Below are 10,584 nucleotides of genomic sequence, written 5' to 3'. Positions count from 1 at the left end.
TCTCTCTCTCTCTCTCTCTCTCTCTCTCTCTCTCTCTCTCTCTCTCATTTGTTCCTTCTTATCTGCCTATAAACATGATCAAGTCTTCCTAAAACAAACAAAACACCTGTTCTCTTGACTTCTCTATTCCCATCCATATACTTTCTCCCATCTTCCTCCTTTCTTTTACTGAAAAATTTTTATGCACCAAGAGCCTCCAACTTCCCATCATGCACTTTGCAATCTGACTTCCATCTTCACCATTCCTCACATGTTTTCCTTTTCCTTGACCTCTCTGCAGCCTTTGACTGCGCCATTTTTGCCTTCTTCTCTTGGATATTCTCTTCTCTCTAGGTCTTTGGGATACCTCTCTCTCTCGGTTTTCTGACCACTCACTTGTTGTACCCTCATCTCAGATATATCCACTAATGATGGGTATCTCACAGGTTTCTGTTCCGGCCCTCTTCTCATATCTTTACATACTACTTTACTTGGTAATCTCATCAACTCCCATGGCTTTAATTACCATCTCTATTCTGATGATTCTCAAGTATACCTCTCCAGCCCTAACCTTTCTACTGTCCTCCAGTCTTGCATCCACAACTACTTTTCAGACATTTCAAATCAGATGTCCTGTAGACATCTGAAACTCAACATATCCAAAATTGAACTTCTCATTATCTTTCCTGTAAAGTCTTCCCTTCTTCTAAACATTCTTATTGCTACCTGGGGTACCATCATCCTTTTCATCCCATACCCTCACAACCTAAGTGTCACCCCTTACTCTCTCTCAGCTCCTATATCCAATTTGTGAAGGTCTGTCAATTCCAACTTTGCAACATCTCTTGAATATTCCCCCTTCCAAAGAATCAGAAATTGAGGGGATGCCCATCATTTGCAGAATGGTTAAAAATGTTGTGGTAAGTGAATAATAGAATACTGTTGTGCTATAAAAAGTAATAAGCAGGTGGATTTCAGAAAAACCTGGACTGACTTGAACTGATGCAGAGAGAAGTAAGCAGAACCAGGAGGACTATTAAAAGCAGCATTTTGCAATGATAAAATATGGTAGACTTTAATTTGCAAAATATGAAAGTTCAACTTGCAATTTCTCTTTCTTGTCTGTCTTCTATAGCTGGCATTTCTAGTACAAGATTGAATAATAGCAGTGATAATAATCATCCTTGCTTCATCCTGATCTTATTGGAAAGGCTTCTAGTTTTTATTTATAATGCACACTCTTTGTTTTAGGTCAGTGTAACTTATCATTTTTTTAAAAGATCTATTTATTCCTGTGCTTTTAGTATTTTTTTTAAAAAGGGAATGGGGGCTGGGGCAGCTAGTTGGTGCAGTGAGTAGAGCACCAGCCCTGGAGTTAGGAGGACCTGAGTTCAAATCCAGTCTCAGACACTTAACACAAAAACTAGCTGTGTGACGCTGGGTAAGTCACTTAACCCCAATTGCCCTCCAAAATAAAAAAAATAGTTTTTCTTTAGGGGTGGCTAGGTGGTGCAGTGAATAGAGAACTGGTCCTGGAGTCAGGAGGACCTGAGTTCAAATCTGGCCTCAGACACTTAACACAAAAACTAGCTGTGTGACCTTGGGCAAGTCACTTAAACCCAATTGCTGCCCAAAAAGCAAAAATAAAAATAAATAAATAAATAAAAAAGGGAATGGGCATTGTATTTTGTCATAAGCTTTTTCTGTATCTATTGACATAATCATATAATTTTTGATGTTTTGTCATTTATATGGTCAATTATGCTTACAATTTTCCTAATCTTGACCTAGCTTTGCATTCCTGATATAAATCCAACCTGGTTATAGTGTTGAATCTTTGTGATATATTTCTGTAATCTTCTTGCTAGCATTTCACTTAGAAATTTTGAATCAATATTCATTAGGGAAGTTGGTTTATAGTTTTCTTTCTCTATTTTTGCTCTCCATGGTTTAGGTATCAAGTCTATATTTATGTGATAGAAGGAATTTGATAAGATTTCATCTTTACCAATTTTTTCAGTTTATATAATATTGGAATGAATTGTTTTTTAAATATTTGTTAAAATTCACTTGTAAATCCAACTGGTCCTGATTTTTTTTCCTTAGGGAGCCCATTGATAGCTCGTTTGATTTCTTTTTTCTAAGATAGAGTTATTTAAATATTTTATTTCCTGTTCTGTTAATATGGGCAATTATATTTTTATAATTATTCTCCCATTTCATTTAGATGGTCAGTTTTATTGGCATATAGTTGAGCAAAATACCTCCTAATTATTGATTTTATTTTCTCTTCATTGGTTGTGAATTTACCATTTTCATTTTTGATGCTGGCAAATTTGTTTACTTCTTTAATAGAATTAGCCAATGGTTTATCTATTTTATTCCTACCTCCTAAAAAGGTTTCTGTTTTATTTATTAGCTAATTTTTTTAACTTTTAATTTTGCTAATCTCTACTTTAATTTTCAGGATTTCTATTTTTTACATTTAATTGAGGGTTTAAAATTTGTTTCTTTTTTCCCTAGATTTTTTTATTCCCTGCCCAATTTGTTGCTGTGTTCTTTCTCTCTTTTATTGATGTATTGGTTAGGAAATATTAAATTTCCCCTAAGTACTGTTTTGGCTGCATCCTATACATTTTGGTATTTTTTTCTCATGGTTGGTATTATCATTAATGAAATTGTTGATTTTTTCCATGATTTGTTCTTTGACCCACTCATTCTTTTGGATTATGTTATTTAAGTTTCCAGTTACCTTTTAATCTATGCTTCAAAGACTCTTTATTCAGTGTAATTTTTTATTATATCATGGTCAGAAAAAAAAATTTGCTTAATATTTCTGCTTATCTGCCTATGTGAGTTTTTTAGTGCCCTAATATATAGTGAATTTTTGTTTCATTAAGTCTATTTTTGCTTTTTTTTTCTGTGCATGATTGCCACACATGCTTCTTTTTAAAAAATTTCTTTTTAACTGAAACATAACAGATTCTGCTCCAGTCCTTTAATTTCATTCTATGTGTGTGTCTTTTTGTTTCAAAAAACAAAACATTATGGGATTCTGGTTTCTAATCCATCCTGCTAGCCTCTTCTGTTTTTTAGGTGAAGTTAAGGATATAAGTAGAAATTTAGAAAAATTAGATATGATAGCTATCTGGAGATTATTGAAGGGGTAGAAGGGAGTAAACCTATTTCTCAACTGTACATGGGTGAATTCATTCAACTCACACTCACAGTTATTATTACTGTGTATTTCCCTCCATCCCATTTTCTTAGACTTATCCTCCTGCCTCCTCCTCAAGAGTCTGTTTTGCTTCTAACCACTGCCTCCCTGAAACTACTCTTGCTCTTACTCTGCACCCCACCCCTTTCTCTTAAACACTTTCCCTTATATATATCCCTGTTGGATAAGGTAACTTCTGTAACCAACTGTATATATGTGTTTACTATGAGACAGAGAAAGAGAGACAGAGCCAGAGAGACAGGCAGAGCCAGATAGGCAAACAGATTGGGGCAGACATACAAACAGAGGTGGACATAAAGAAACAGAGATATGGAGGCAGACACACACACACAACACACACACAGAGGAGAGAGAGAGAGAGAGAGAGAGAGAAAGAGAGAGAGAGAGAGAGAGAGAGAGAGAGAGAGAGAGGAAGACATAGACATAGAGTTGTAAATAAAGGAAACAGAGAAAGGGAGAGAAAAAGAATGAGAGGGTCAAAGATAGAGACAGAAAGATGGAATGAGACAGAGAGGGGAGGAGGGAGAGAGGGAAGAGGTAATAAGGAGAGAGGGAAAGAGATTAACAGCATTAGTGGAAAGATTGGTCTGGGCAAAAAGAAGAGAGACTGAAGCAGAGATGTAGAAAGTCTTTGGGACAGAAGAGAAGGTTAGGAACAGAGGTCCATCAGAAGTGAATGAAGTCCTGTGCAGTGATAAAGGCCCAGCTGAATTTACATGAAATAATGAATTTATGTGAAATAATATTTGTAATCCAATCCAACAAACATTTACTGTGTGTCTACAATGTTCCAGATGTGCTGGGCCATAGGAATGTAAAGGGTGATGAAAGGCTCTTGATTCTGAGCCAGAGGACCCAGCCTCGAAGCTGACTTTGCTACTTACTATCAGCATAATGATGGGTAAACTACTTCATGTCCTTGTCCCTCGGTTTCCTCATCTACAAAATTCAAATAATGCTGCCTCTAATCCCTACATCATAATAAGCTTGTTAGGAAGACTGGATGATAATAGGCATTTTTTATACCTTTTAGTGTCCTATTTTTGTAAACTACTAGTGTTATTAATTTCTTCATGTTTTTCTTACCCTTGTTTGAAGGATGATTTCTAGAAGTCTTACTGTTTGAAACATACTATGCTTTTCAAGTTTAGAAAAACCTCCAGCCATCTGGTAAATATATTAAGCAACCCTGAGGGTAGGGACCTATCAGATGTTTGCCAGTAAGACTGAGGTCACAGTGTGTCAGGTATAGCAACACTCATGCCTTGCTGGGTGTTCAGCTCTGTGAAGGTGAAGGACAGGGTTTATGGAAGGGAGATATCCCAGCCATCTTATGGAGGGATGATGCTAGCAGGGCCTTCTAATTTTGACTCTGCCCAACTAGCCCAAACTTCATCACTAAACAATCTTGCAAATGTGCCATGAGCAATATCCTAACCCTCACACCCATGAAAATTAGGCTAATATTTCCTTAAAAGGTATTGAGACCATCTTTGAGACTTGGTTGGCTCAGAGGACTAAAGGCTCAGGCTACTGACATTACTTCCAGGTTGCCTGAGTATGAAATAGCCACAAAGAGCTCCAGGCATCTCATCAGAGTCAATACTTGACTAGTGGAAAATCATGGGCAACTCAGGCTAGGGAAGTTCACTTAATTGAATCAGCTCTGCATGCCTTCGATACCTTGTTGAATATCCCCATCCTATTATGGCTAAGCAAATCTCCTTTTAACTGTTGAATTATTTCCAAGTATTTCATTTTGTTCTGACAGTGAACCTAAACTACCAGAGAAATGGCATGAATAAGACCCACCCAGAATAAGCATAAACTGATTTTCTCAGTGAGATGCCACAGTTGATTGCCTTTGATCAAGATATTCCTTTCCAAATCAAACAACAACCATTTATTAACCATTCACTATATGCCAAGGAGAATACCAAAAAAACAAAACAAAATACAAAACCAACAGTAAAAACCAAACCCAGCAACAACAAATAGTTTCTACCCTCAAGAAACCCAGATTTCTATGTATTCATATGAATACATACATACATACACACATATGTATATATAACCAGTAGCTGTTACTGTGAGGCAAGGTTTGGTCATGTGTAGGCTTTCCCTCTTGCTATAGGAAGGTGAGAGGGCAGATATTTCCCAGACCACCCCTTTCTCTTTTTGTTAGACATTCTAAGAAGCATGATCATTACAGAGTACAAAAAACAAAAAACAACAGACAACCCAACAGTAGTAACAAACAACCAAAGACTGAAAGATATCCATTGACACTTCTCTGATGAACCAACCAATTGAATTTCTTCCTCAACATCACCACCAACTGCCTATAGACAATATGAGGCATTTTCTCCACCAGTAGTAGATACTAATAAATCATGACTAGAAGTTATAGACATCAATGACTGGACAAGACAACAACTTTGAATTCTTGCTTCTGGTGGGAAACATTTCCTGTGCACACTAAAGACATTTAATTTCATCTCCAGAATATTTTCTGTGCTTTCATTTTGAATTTCCTGAGTATGATCAGTCTACAATAATATTGTTTTAGACTTCTTTGTTATGTGAACCCTGATGGAAGAACCATCAATGGAGCCCCAGTGACTGAAACTACACATATCTTTAGTAGATACTACCAACCAATGTTTATTCTTAAGCTCTGAGCCCCTAGCTAGAGAAATCACCTTGGACAAAATTCCTCCATGATAAATCTTTTTCTTTCTTTTCTCTGGGGATGCTCCCCTCTCAATTTCATCCAGCCAACTTCATTTCTAAGAAATGCACCCTGAGTATCAAATATCTGTGGTAAACACTGTTTAAAAGATAAAATACATGTTTAAAATAGAAAGGTAAATACTCTTGCCCAGGCTCAGGGTGAATGATTTCAGGATTTTTTGAGGCAGTCTGAAGGGAGAAAGGAGATATAGAATTACCACGATGGGGTCTGAAGTCTGGGGTAGTGTGAAACTTTAGGTAGCAATGCAGCAATCTCTCTTGACATCCCTTATGCCTACTTGCTAAATCCTGTCCCTTTTCTTGGTGTTTAGAGTCTCTGCTGGAGATTCTACTCCGTTTCACATAGCTTTGTTTGGGCTTCTTTTTCTTTCCAACTCCATACTGGGTTCTTCAAGACTGACTTCCATCTTATTCAACCTTACTGAACTTATTTTTAAAGGTCACCTAGGGGTGTGACCAATCCTTACTCATCCTATCCCCTTCTAATATACTCAAAGGGATCTGTTAGCACCTCATAAGGGAGTCGACTGGGTGGCTGGTTTTTTTTTGCAGTTAGTTTAACCCTCATTTTGGCCCCTTTTCAGGATTAGATCCTGGGTTTTCACCACTGGACACCAACTGAACTAAGAGACTAGACTTAGGGATATGTAAAGCTGTCCTGTCTCTTGCCCAAGGCAAATAGGAAACCACTTTTTACTCAAGAAACTCTATCATGATCTTTTACATACACAACTAGATGGCCTGGAGTCAGGAAGACCAGAGCTCAAATCCAGCCTGATGCTGTGTAACCCTGGGTAAGTTATGTAACTTCTGTCTGCCTCAGTTTCTTCAACTGTAAAATGGGAATAATAATAATAGCACTTAACTTCCAGGGTTATTGTGAGGAGTAAATGAGATAAAATTTGTAAAGCATTTAGCACAGTGTCTGGCAATAAGTAGGAATTTAATAAATATTTGTTCCCTTCTTTTCCTTTTTCTGTGTATAGGCTTCCCAATCAGACAATAAGAAAGTAAATATCATTCTAAGTGAGTTGCCTAACTCTGATATTATGAATTTTGTGAGTTCTCTAACTCATTTCCTAAGTCTGTGACCTCTTATCATCACTTACAATAAAAAAACTGCCTTAAACAAACCTTTTATATGATTAAAAGTATCTCAGGAATAAGTTTTCTCCTAGTTTATAGGAATATATTAAATCATTCCTTTAACCAAGAAGCATGTGAACAAACACTATGCAAAGCCCCAGGGATAAAAATCCCAAACTAAGACTATCCCTGACTTTGAGAGTTTATATTGTCTTGTCAAGACATATAATATTGTTGCAGACAAGTAGATAAAAGAGACATGCAAAATAAATAGAAAGTAATTTTGGGATGGGATGCACTCACACTTGGAAGAGTTAGGAAAGGCCTTTTGAAGGAGGTGACTCTTTAGTGTGCCTTAAAGGCAGCTAAGGGTCTCAAGAAACAGATGTGAGAAGAGAGAATATTACAGGAATAGGGGGCAGCCAGTACAAAGGCACGGAGGTGAGAAAGTATGAAATTTTATGTGTGAAGTATAGCAAGGGGGCAAATTTTGTTGAATATAGAGTCTATGAAGAAGAGTGATGCACAATAAGTCTGGAAAGGTATGCTGGACCCAGTTATGAAAGGTTTTACATGCCAAGCAGAGAAATTTATAGAGGCAACAGGAAGCCACTGAAACTTGTTGAGGAGGAAGGTGACAGGGTTAGACTTGTGCTTTAGGAATATCAGTTGGTGAGCTAGGTGGAGGATGAATTGGAGAGGGCAAGAGGCTTGATGTAGGGAACCAACTTGGAGGTGACTGCAATAGTTCAGGTAAGACTTGGAAGCTTGACCTAGGATGCTTAGGATACATGCAGAGGGAAGGGGGACATATGGGAGGTATAATTGTTTGCATGTATGGAGTGGATAATGATCAAGGATGATTTCTAGGTTGCTAAACAGAGTGCTTAGAAGAATGATAGTTCCTTCAATAGAAATAAGGAAGTCAAGAGGAAGGGGGGATTTAATGAGAAAGATTTAGTTTCGGCATATTGGGTTTAGATAGGTAGTGAACACCCACAGTCAACTGGAGATCCAAAGAGGTGAGATCTAGATATGCAGATATGGATGGGTTTTTTTGTTGTTGTTGTCATGGTTGAACTCATGGGAACTGACAAGATAATGGAGAAAAGATTTAGAGGAGAAGGTTCAGTAGAGCCATGGTGTACACACCACTTGTTGGGGTAGGATTTGCTTGATAATCCTGCAGAGAAGACAAAGAAAGGTCAGACAGGAAGTCAGTGACAGAAGAATGTTATGAAAACCCAGGGAGGAAAGAGTATACTGAAGTACAAGGTGGTCAACAATGCCAAATACTAACAAGTAATCCAGAAGGTTGAGGACTAGGAAAAGGCCATTGGATTTAGCAACAAAAAGATCATTATGACCTTTCAAAGAACAGTTTCCCTTGAGCTGTGGGAAGGAAGCCACATTTCAAGGGATTGAGAAATGAATGAGAAGTGAAAAAAATGGAGGCAATAAATGCAATAAGATTCTTCTTTCTTTTGGGGAGAGGTATTTTAATTTATTCTCATTTATTTTTGTCTTTTTAAAGTATTTTGTTGATGTACTTTGCTTTTGAATCACCTATGTTCATAGCAAATTCATAACAAATTCAAACCTCATTCCTCTCTTACCCAGTAAATTATCTCTTCTAACAAACAACTTTGAGGGGAGGGGGCAGTCCAATAAAATTAACCAACCAAACAGTTTGAAGCCAGGTTTCTCTAGTTAGATTTTGAAGGGAAGAAGAGATTCAGGACAAGAGTTCAAGAAGTGGCATGGTAAAATGGAGTTTTATTGTTGTAGTTGTCTTCATCATTGTTTTTTAAGGATAGGGAATATCTTGGAATATTTGTAGGTAGGATGAAATGAGCCAGTGGATAAAGAGGCTTGGAAATGAGGAAGAAAAGGGAGTATCTTGGAGGAGATTGGAGTGGGATCTAGGATGCTAGAGAGTAGAATGGTGTTAGTAAAGAAAAGGATGAACTCATCTTCCAAAACTGGCGCAAAGGGGATGATTATAGAGAATGATGTTGAGGAGATTAGAAGTGTAGGAGTGAAGCTCGGGACCTATATAGCCTCAGATGGGGTTTGGAAAGAGATAAGAAATTTCTGACCAAAATCAATGATTTTTTTTTTCATTCTGTGTCACTTAAGATGGGATAAAAACTTCAGATTTGCCATGGTACACGGGTGGCAAAACTTAAGATAGAAGGAATGTGAAATACTTTACTAATGCTTTTTTATACTTAAAATTGGAACAGTTTTAAAGGTTTATCTTCTTTTCACTTTCAGCCTAGAGACTGAAACACTAAATTTAGTATATAAAAGAAATTCCTTTTGTATTACATGAATAAGAATGAGTTACGGCATGTTACAGCCCAACATACACACATGCACACTCACATATGAATTGATTTGGACCAAATGTGTTCCAATGCATGAAAATTTGAATAAGTAAGTGGTGACTGAGATGACATAGTAGTATCTCAGGACTGTTCCTGGCTTGGGAGAAGGGCAAAGGTCATTCCATAGGGGAGGCATTCACTGGAATGTTTTCAGCAAGCAGTTCCTATGTGATAGGCATGTTGCCTGATCAAGGAGGTGAAGAAGTCCCTCAGCAAAATAATTTGAACAAAGAAGAGAATTGTGGGAGGAGTTGAATAAATTAAGTTATATTGTGTCTGAAGTAGTGTGGTGTAGTGGAAAAAGGACCACGGAAGATCTTGGTTCTAGTCTCAGTCATGCCACTGACTAGCTGTGGAAGCTTGGGAAAATCCCCTCTCTGTTTCTGGTGTTTTCCCCCCAAAAAAGAAAGAGATAGCCTAGAATTTAGAGGTTCTTAATCTGTGGTCTGTGAACCTGATTTTCAAAATATTTTGATAATTATATTTCAGTATAATTGGCTTCTTTTGTAATTCTGCATATTTTTTATGCATTTAAAAACATTATTCTGAGAAGAGGTCTGTAGGCTTTGCTAGACTGCCAAAGAGCCCCATAACAGAAAAAAGGTTAAGGGCTTCTGGTTCAGCCGATCCCTAAGGTTTCCTCCAATTTTTCTAGTCTATAGTATTCCATTCATATAGTACTCCAGAAAGAGTAAGGTTTGCACTAACTACTCTACTTTCCTTTTCCAATTTAAAAAGAAATGTTTCTAATTTGAGGATTATTTTGTATTATTGTATTATTTTGTATTTGTATTCCTCAAACATAACTTTTGTTGATGGTGTCATGATGAAAAATTGCAGAAAATAACCATCAAAATTTTACTTCTTTTCTGTATAAAAATTGTGATTTTCTGAAGAGAAGAAAATTCCAAGGAGCAAGTTCACTTGACCATGGGTCCTGTTGGCCAAACCAAGGCAGGGAACCCATTGAATTTGAGCCCTATCAGAAATTCTTTTCCTTTTTCAATTTGTCCCTCCCTCTCACTCATGTAAAACTTCACTTTCCATCATGTTGCCTCTAGGAAAAATTGAAAAGAAAAACATTTCCTTCCTTCCTTCCTTCCTTCCTTCCTTCCTTCCTTCCTTCCTTCCTTCCTT

This window comes from Petaurus breviceps, unplaced genomic scaffold (genome assembly GCF_028583685.1).
Source record: "Petaurus breviceps papuanus isolate PSGF00001 unplaced genomic scaffold, PetGlider_PUasm1.0 81, whole genome shotgun sequence".
NCBI lineage: Eukaryota > Metazoa > Chordata > Mammalia > Diprotodontia > Petauridae > Petaurus > Petaurus breviceps.
Note: the sequence above shows the minus strand (reverse complement) of the source record.